The sequence below is a fragment of the Heteronotia binoei genome, chromosome 2 (assembly GCF_032191835.1).
Source record: "Heteronotia binoei isolate CCM8104 ecotype False Entrance Well chromosome 2, APGP_CSIRO_Hbin_v1, whole genome shotgun sequence".
Taxonomy (NCBI): domain Eukaryota; kingdom Metazoa; phylum Chordata; class Lepidosauria; order Squamata; family Gekkonidae; genus Heteronotia; species Heteronotia binoei.
In genome coordinates, this window is record NC_083224.1 from 188,289,573 (window position 1) to 188,298,644 (window position 9,072).

The following is a 9,072-nucleotide window of genomic DNA, read 5'->3' on the forward strand; positions in this document are numbered from 1 at the left end:
GGAAAGGCCTTGGGTCAGCCATAACTATTGCAGAGCTGTCCTTGAAAGGGCAGCTTCTGGGAAAGCTCTCTCAGTCCCACCCACCTCAGAGGGTATCTGTTGTGAGGGAGGAAGGTAAAGGAGATTGTGAGCTGCTCTGAGACTCAGATTCAGAGTGAAGGGTGGCGTATAAATCCAATATCTTCTTCTTGGGGCAGAAGGTTAGCAGTTGTAGTAAGATAAGAACCCTTTAGCCTCGTAGGGCCCGTTGTTCTGAACTTTTAAACTAACTCAGGTTCAATATCTCACATTATAATTTCCCTTTGAAGCTTCATTTGTTTCTTTGTTTGAGAACTGCCAGTGTGTGTAGACAATCATGACCTTGATGGACCAGTGGTCTGATTCAGTCGAAGGCAGATTCACATGCACGTGTTCATGTGAGGTTGGCCATGAGAGGTCTTCTGTGTGGCGCTGAAGAGCTATGGTCCTTCTTCAAAGGATTATGCTGCCCACATTTGAATGTACGTTGAAATAGATACAAGATGCTGTGACAAAGCAGGTTAGTCTTGTGCCGGGGAATTCTTCAGAAAAGGATCGCCAACAAACAGCCAAAGTAGATAGATCCAGTGGGTAGCCATGTTGGTCTGAAGCAAGAGAACAAAGGAGGAGTCCAGCAGCACCTTTAAGACCAACGGTTTTATTCAGAATGTGAGCTTTCGTATGCGTGCAGACTTCATCAGGCAATGGGGTACAGCGAGCAGAGCTACATATAGCTGGTGGGCAGTGGTTAAGAATGCAAAGAATTCTAACTTTGTATCACTTTAGGGTTTGTAGAATCTTTCGGGATCAAGTGCCGCGTTCTACTGGAGAAAGTTTTCCTTCCAGACATTTCGTTCTCAGCTGCGGAGAACATCCTCAGTGGCTTTGCAGCCGGAGCAGGCACTCAGACCTTCTTGGCTGCTGTGCATTGAGTGGGGCCAGGGCTGCTGGAGAGCTGCTATTTCTAGGCTGGAGGGGGTGTGATGGAAGGGCAATTGGTTTGTGGATGTGCCCATTGTTTGGTGGGGCTTCCTGGAGGGGTAGTGATAAGGAAACTGGCTGTTGAATGTGACCATTGTTCCGTGTTAATTACTGGGAGGGTTGGAAGGGGTTTGAAGATAAGGAAGATGGCCCTTTCATCACACCCCCTCCAGCCTAGAAATAGCAGCTCTCCAGCAGCCCTGGCCCCACTCAATGCACAGCAGCCAAGAAGGTCTGAGCGCCTGCTCCGGCTGCAACGCCACTGAGGATGTTCTCCGCAGCTGAGAACGAAACGTCTGGAAGGAAAACTTTCTCCAGTAGAACACGGCACTTGAGCCCAAAAGATTCTACAAACCCTAATGATGTTACCAGCCGTGAAAACCTGAAATCTTTGTATCACTTTCATTATTAGCCACTGCCCACCAGCTACACGTAGCTCTGCTCACTGTACCCCATTCCATTGTCTGACGAAGTCTGCATGTATACGAAAGCTCACATTCTGAATAGAACTTTGTCGGTCTTAAAGGTGATCCCGGACTCCTACTTTGTTAAACAGCCAGAGTGGTGATGCCCTTGCATCGAAGGACAGCGGGGCTGCCTTTGGAATGTGGCACGCAGTTCTGGTTGGTCCCTCATCTCCAAAAAGAGCCAGGGAAAAGTGCAGAAAACAACCACCCAAAGGCCAGGGGCGCTGGAGCAACTTCCTAACAAAGGAAGTTGGAAGAGATGAGGGTTTTCCCAGTTTAAAGAAAAGGATGGAGATGACACATGAGCCATTTTAAAATGGTTAGATTCTCTAAACCCCTAACCTTTGTAGAGTCTTCATGTTACCTTGCTTTAATGTCCTTCCTTCTGCTGTGTTGTATGGGAGGGTTTAAGAAAATTCCATATCCCAACAGGTTTTGTGTTTGTGGTTCAAGGGATATAGAAAGTACTGAACATGTTCTCCTGCATTGTACATTTTACTGTGATATTCATGCCATTTACTTAGATCAGGGGTGGAATTCTAGCAGGAGCTCCTCTGCATATTAGGCCATACACCCCTGATGTTGCCAATCCTCCAAGAGCTTACAAAAAGAGCCTTGTAAGCTCTTGGAGGAATCAGGGGTGTGTGGCCTAATATGCAGAGGAGCTCCTGCTAGAATTCCACCCCTGATTTAGATCCTCTTCTTCAAAATCATGAGGGACAATCTGATGGTGGTAAGACTCTCTTTCTATTGTCCATTCATAACCCTGAGATTATTGAGACTGTAGCTAAATATCTGTGCTGTGCTTCTAAGAGGAGAGGAATGTTTCAAATGTTGAGGTAATATATGTTTCCTCCCTTGCTGATGGTGCACATCTGTGCTGTTGTGCCAATACAGGTGGTTGTTGTTGTAGTAGATTCCCTAAGATAAAGCAAGATGGGGAGCTGTGCTAGTCTGTCTGCAGTAGCAGAAAAGAGCAGGAGTCCAGGAGCAGCCTACAAAATTTGTAACAGGGAAGGAGCTTTTATGAGTCACTGCTCACTTTTAACAGTGCCTTACCATGAGTTTTGTTAGTCTTTAAAGGGCTCCTGGACTCTTGCTCTTTTTCTAGGCAAGTCTCTAAGGCAGGGGTGTCGAACTCATTTGTTCTGAGGGCCGGATCCAACATTAATGAGGCCTTGTCAGGCCGAGCCATGCGCGTCATAAAATGTCATGCCAGGTTGCAGAAATATTTATTTATTTGGTTGACTTGTATTCCGCCCTTTCCCAGACGGGCTCAGGGCGGATCACATTCAGATAAAAAACCAATCACAAACAATAAAACCAATAAAACCAATCAATGCAGTTTAAAACAATAGCATTACAACGACATTAAATAGCAGGGGCGGGCGGCACATAGTGCAACTTTAGGTGTAATCTTTCACTTAATATAAACTTAATATATTATATATTATAAAGTAATATAAACTTAAACTATGCTTAAAAGATTAGCATTCTTGCAATATTGTGTTTATTTAACAGTTTCTGATAACTGACACCTCTTGCTCTGAATTATTGCATCAAAATCTGGAGACAATGTCTGTGCTGTAGCACTCTTGAGTATGCTGTTCAGGTGTGTGCCTGTAAATTGCAAACCTACTTTTGATTTATTGACATTCATGACAGAAATCTCATGATCAATGCTTTGAGCCTAAGACCCAGGGGAAAATATGAAATGGCTGGGCATTGTGAGCTTTTGTACATAAGCTGCTTCATGTGCTGATCATCCAATGGAGGCTTTGCTCTGAACCTCCTGTGCAATTGAGCAAACCTGGCAAAGCAAGCAGTGATGCAGAAGGAAGCAGATGACAGTGAGTTGCTCACAGGCCTGATAGGAGCTCTCCAGGGGCCTGATTTGGCCCTCAGGCCTCATGCTTGACACCCCTGCAAGGTGTTCACCCCTGCAACTATTCTATGGAAGACCAACTCCCCTCTGGATCATTTTTAAAATGATGAGCAAGGTGCAAGAAGTGGACAGAGAGAACTTTTCTCGTCTCGCCTAACATTCTAAAATGGGGAGGGGGGAAGGCTGACAGGCAGTTGATTCCTGGACAGACCGAAAGAAGGAATGCTATATGCCATATATATTCTGTTTTTGGGACTCCCTGACACTGGATGTAGCAAGGGTGCTAGCTTTCAAAAGAGGCCTCAGCAAGGGCACAGGGAAGAAGAGGGTCTGTCAAAAGCCACAAGGGATAAATGGACCCTCCATGTTCAGAGGTAGTGTACCTCTGAATCCCAGTTGCTGGGGGACATCTACAAGGGGCAGGTTTTGACCCCCTTGCCCTGCTCAGAAGCCCTTCTTGGCACTCTCAGGAGATATTGTAGGTAGCCAGGGCTTTTTTTGTAGCAGGAATGCCTTTCCATATTAGACCACACACACCCCTGAGGTAGCCAGTCCTCTTGGAGCTTTTAGTAGGCCCTGTACTAAGACCCCTGTAAGCTCTTGGAGGATTGGCTACATCGGGGTGGGGGTGGCCTAATATGCAAAGGAGTTCCTACTGCAAAAAAGCCCTGCTAGTAACCTTAGCATTGGTTTGAACCAGCAGAGCTCTGCTTATCTTAGAAAAGGTGGGGACTGCATTCTCCCCCAGCACTTAAGTATTTTTCTGTACGTCTGAAGGGGTTCAAGTATCTCCTGCTTGTCTCAACCTCCAGACCATGTGTGTGGCTAGGGTTGCCAGTCTGGTGTAGTGGTTAAATGTGCAGACTCTTATCTGGGAGAACCGGGTTTGATTCCCCACTCCTCCACTTGCACCTGCTGGCATGGCCTTGGGTCAGCCATAGCTCTCGCAGAGCTGTCCTTGAAAGGGCAGCTTCTGGGAGAGCTCGCATGGCCCCACCTATCTCACAGGGTGTCTGTTGTGGGGGAGGAAGGGAAAGGAGATTGTAGGCCGCTCTGAGACTCTGTCCTTGAAAGGGCAACTTCTGGGAGAGGCCTCTCAACCCCACCCACCTCACAGGGTGTCTGTTGTGGGGAAAGAAGGTAAAAAAGATTGTAAGCCACTCTGAGACTCTGATTCAGAGAGAAGGGCAGGGTATAAATCTGCAGTCATCTTCTTCTCCCTGCAGTGATGACTTCTCTCTTTCCCATTAAACTGGGGTTGGGTGGGGTGGAGAGAGGAACCACCCAACAATTTCTGAGGTTGTCAGATGGTTAAGTATGCTGAAGTCGGGAGCGGGGGAGATGAGGCACGCAAGCCATCCAAGAAGTGGAGAGCTGAGAAATGATATTGCAAAAGAAAGAAAGAAAAAAAGAAAGAGAACCTCTCACGCACTCCAATTTGTAAGCCAAGCAGAATGTTTAAATTGATTTGACCCCTAATCCACTTCAAGAGCCTTGCTTTTAAGTAGCTGAAGAGCGGATCCTAATGTTTGGTGTTTAAATAAAATATGGGGTGTTTACTCACCCATCTTGGCACCTCTCTCCGCACTTCGGCTTGTCTCTGAGTAAATAGGAACGGCCCCTGGCTGGCAGGCTTTTCCTTGGAAGCGGCTTGTGTGGTTCTTTCGAGACCAGGAGAGAACAGGAATGGGAGTGCTGGTTGGTTTGGCCTGGCGGGCAGCACGTCCCCCCACCCCCGGGCGCCAGTGTGCTCCCAGAACCCAACAAGGGTCAAGCTGATATTTCTCACCCCCCCCCCCCAACATCCAGGTTCAATGGATGATTTCATATTGGCATCAGCTTTGACTGTAATGGTTACATGGGGAAGACTTGGGTTCAAATCCCCATTTGGCCATGAACCTTATTTGGTGGCTGGGGGCCCATTGTGCCCTCCCTTTCTCTCTCTGCCTAACACACTTGGCAGGGTTGTTGTGAAGATACAACGGTGGCAGAGGCAACCACCGTCGATGTAATACGTATTTGCATACCATTTGGGACCTAAAATACGGAAAGCAAGAATTCATATAAGAACTTAAGAGATTGTGGACAATATTCAACCCCTCCACGAAGACGGTCTTTTGAAACAAACCCAAAAGCTAGCAAGCTCCGTCGAGGTGCTTCTGAGATGTCCTTTTGTTGGTTCCACATTTGGCACTTTGATGATCAATGGACTTAACACGATACTCTTGACGCAAGCGCTTTATTGTAATGATTGTATTGCATCGTGCTGAAGGATCGGAAAAAAATTCTGCTTACAATTGTCATTGATTCTGAATTGAATGTGAATTAAATTCAATGCATTTTTTATTATTCTTGCATTAGTAATTTGTTCATGGTTTGTTTCTGATTTACGTCACCTGGAGCAGTGCTTTTTTGTAGCAGGAACTCCTTTGCATATTAGGCCACACCCCCGTGATGTAGCCAATCCTCCAAGAGCTTACAGTAGGCCCTGTACTAAGAGCCCTGTAAGCTCCAGGAGGATTGGCTACATCAGGGGTGTGTGGCCTAATATGCAAAGGAGTTTCTGCTACAAAAACAGCCCTGACTTGGAGACTGGCAACTGGGGTGGGGGCAGAACAGGCCTATGTCTAAAGTCAAAGTCTCTCCCAGAGAAGGAGAATTAGTCCTCTGGGGATCCCAAGCAATCCATCTTTCCTACTACATCAAGGGCCAATTGTGATTAGGAAAAGTCAGCTATCTCTCTACACCAGCCAGGGAGAAAGTCAAAATTTGCATCTCAATGAAGGATGCTCCAGCCACTCAAACACAGGATAATGTCAGCCATTCTTATTTCTCCCTTGGGGAGTGAGGAGAAAGTTTATCTTTAAAAAAACATTTCGACCAGGCTTCCCTTCCTCGCAAACCCCTTTAAGCAAAAGAGAACACACACACCCGCCTCCCCTAAAAAATTCGATGACAGACAAGAACAATCCAAAGTGCCCTTAATTTAAAAATAAATAAAGACAGAAACAAGCTAGTAGATAAAGGAGCAGGCTGCCTCTCACTTCGTTTAGCCTGTTGGCCCAAATAAGGGAGAGTTTCAGTTTTCAGATACATGTTGCTCTGCAAAAACATAAGAAGAGCTCAGCTGGATCAAACCAGCAGTCAGGAGCCAGGGACCCTTCCAGAATCTCTCAAGCAAGGCATCAGAACCACAGCCTTCCCTTGGTAATTGTCTCCACCATTAGGTAGCTCTAAGATAGACTGCCTCTGGACTTGGAGGTTTTCAGCTAGCCCTCATGGCTAATAGCTAGGGTGGGGGGAAACAACAGACGTGGGATCAGTTCATACTAGTAGAGGAGATACAAGCAAACAAACAGAGTGATATGCTGGCTAACACATTTAGTAAAACTTTTATCAAGAATCTTACAAATCTCTTGTCATTTTATAAAGAAGTACAATATTACAAAGAAAGTCCATCCCAATGAGCACCTGGATATAGGCTCATAAGAACATAAGAGAAGCCATGTTGGATCAGGCCAATGGCCCATCCAGTCCAACACTCTGTGTCACACAGTGGCAAAAAAAATAAAAATATATAAATACACACACACACTGTGACTAATAGCCACTGATGGACCTCTGCTCCATATTTTTATCCAATCCCCTCTTGAAGCTGGCTATGCTTGTAGCCACCACTACCTCCTGTGGCAGTGAATTCTACATGTTAATCACTCTTTGGGTGAAGAAGTACTTCCTTTTATCCGTCTTAACCTGACTGCTCAGCAATTTCATCGAATGCCCACGAGTTCTTGTATTGTGAGAAAGGGAGAAAAGTACTTCTTTCTCTGCTTTCTCCATCCCATGCATTATCTTGTAAACCTCTATCATGTCACTCCGCAGGCGACATTTCTCCAAGCTAAAGCGCCCCAAGCGTTTCAACCTTTCTTCATAGGGAAAGTGTTCCAACCCTTTAATCATTCTAGTTGCCCTTTTCTGCTCTTTCTCCAATGCTATAATATCCTTTTTGAGGTGAGGTACTCCAAATGAGACCGCACCATCGATTTATACGGGGGCATAATGATACTGGCTGATTTGTTATCAATTCCCTTCCTAATAGTCATTTCGTTAAAGTCTTCCTCAAGAGTATTCCTATGCATTTCAGATTTATCAGCCTCTTGTACAATTCAGTGTGTGTATCGGGAGCAAGCCAGTCCTTAACTTCTTCTCTAAACAGATGCCTAAGCTTTCTGGATTTGGCTGGCAAAATGCTTTCTAAAACCTCTTTATTGCCTTCAGAATTAGCATCCTGAAATAAACAATGGTAATTATAATGAGATATAGCACAAAGCTGAATGGGAGTAAAGGGGGGGGGGAACCCTTTGCATATTAGGCCACATCTCCCAGATGTAGCCAATCCTCCAAGAGCTTACAGGGCTCTTCTTACAGGGCCTATTGTAAGCTCTTGGGGGATTGGCTACAATGAGTGTGTGTGTGTGTGTGTGTGACCTAATATGCAAAGGAGTTCCTGCTACAAAAAAAGCCCTAAGGACCACCATTACGAAAATAGCCATGTAACTATTAAAATTAGGGGAGGGACAGTGGCTCAGTGGTAGAGCATCTGCTTGATAAGCAGAAGGTCCCAGGTTCAATCCCTGGCATCTTCAAAAAGGGTCCAGGCAAGTAGGCGTGAAAAACCTCAGCTTGAGACCCTGGAGAGCCGCTGCCAGTCTGAGAAGACAATACTGACTTTGATGGACCAAGTGTCTGATTCAGTATAAGGCAGCTTCAGATGTTCATATGTTCAATGTAGTTAGCAAAGTAGAGTGCACTGTTTTATTTTCTTTCATCCCAAGTACCCTTCCCAAATTTTTTTTTAAGTAAACTGTATTTCTCTTTAATAGGGTTGCCAAGTCCCCTGTGGCCTCCATAGAGTTTTCCTCCGAAATTGCTCCAAAATTCCGGTGAAAGCATAGAGTTTTCCCACAGGCTCCTAGAGTGGGTGTTTCACAACATCGCCGGTGCAATGATGTAACTTATGAGCGATGTCATTGCACTGGCAACGTCGGGAGGGGATCCCCCGCCGGCCAACTGTGGGCCAGTATCTTGGGGGCCCCCAAAGCGAGAAAAAGCCCGCTCCACCTGAGAGCTTGGCAGCCTTCGCTCTTTAAGCATGTGTTTTGCCTCCATTCCATCTAGATAGATAGATAATTTAGATAGATAATTTTATTTATATCCCGCCCTCCCCGCCGGAGCAGGCTCAGGGCGGCTAACAACATCATTCAATTTCCCTTATACAAAAGACAAGGTTACATTAACATTAAACATTAAAAATTCTGATAAGTTTAAAATCACTTAATTAAATTGATAAAAGTGCTAATGCTAATTGTGCTTTTATAATGGCGGTAATCATTAGCAATTTCTTTCTTCGTCAGCGAAAGCCAGTCGGAAGAGGAAGGTTTTGCAGGCCCTGCGGAATTGTTCAAGGTCCCGCAGGGCCCGCATTTCCTCTGGAAGTTGGTTCCATAGGTTCGGGGCTACAGAGGAGAAGGCCCGGTTACGGGTGCATTGCAGCTTCACCTCTTTCGGTCCGGGGGTGGTCAACAAGTTTTTTCCAGCTGACCTCAGTGCTCTCTGGGGTTCGTATGGGGAGAGACGGTCCCTAAGGTAGACAGGTCCTCGACCATATAGGGCTTTAAAGGTGATGACCAGCACTTTGTAACGAATCCGGTATGTAACTGG

At 45.8% G+C, this 9,072-nt stretch overlaps 1 non-coding gene across 1 annotated transcript; it reads left to right on the plus strand.

The window, feature by feature from the left end:
* Nucleotides 1-7,926: 7,926 nt before the first annotated feature.
* TRNAI-GAU (transfer RNA isoleucine (anticodon GAU)) lies at nt 7,927-7,997 on the plus strand. The gene has a single exon. It is a non-coding gene; the product is annotated as a tRNA-Ile (tRNA).
* The last annotated feature ends 1,075 nt before the right edge of the window (nt 7,998-9,072 follow it).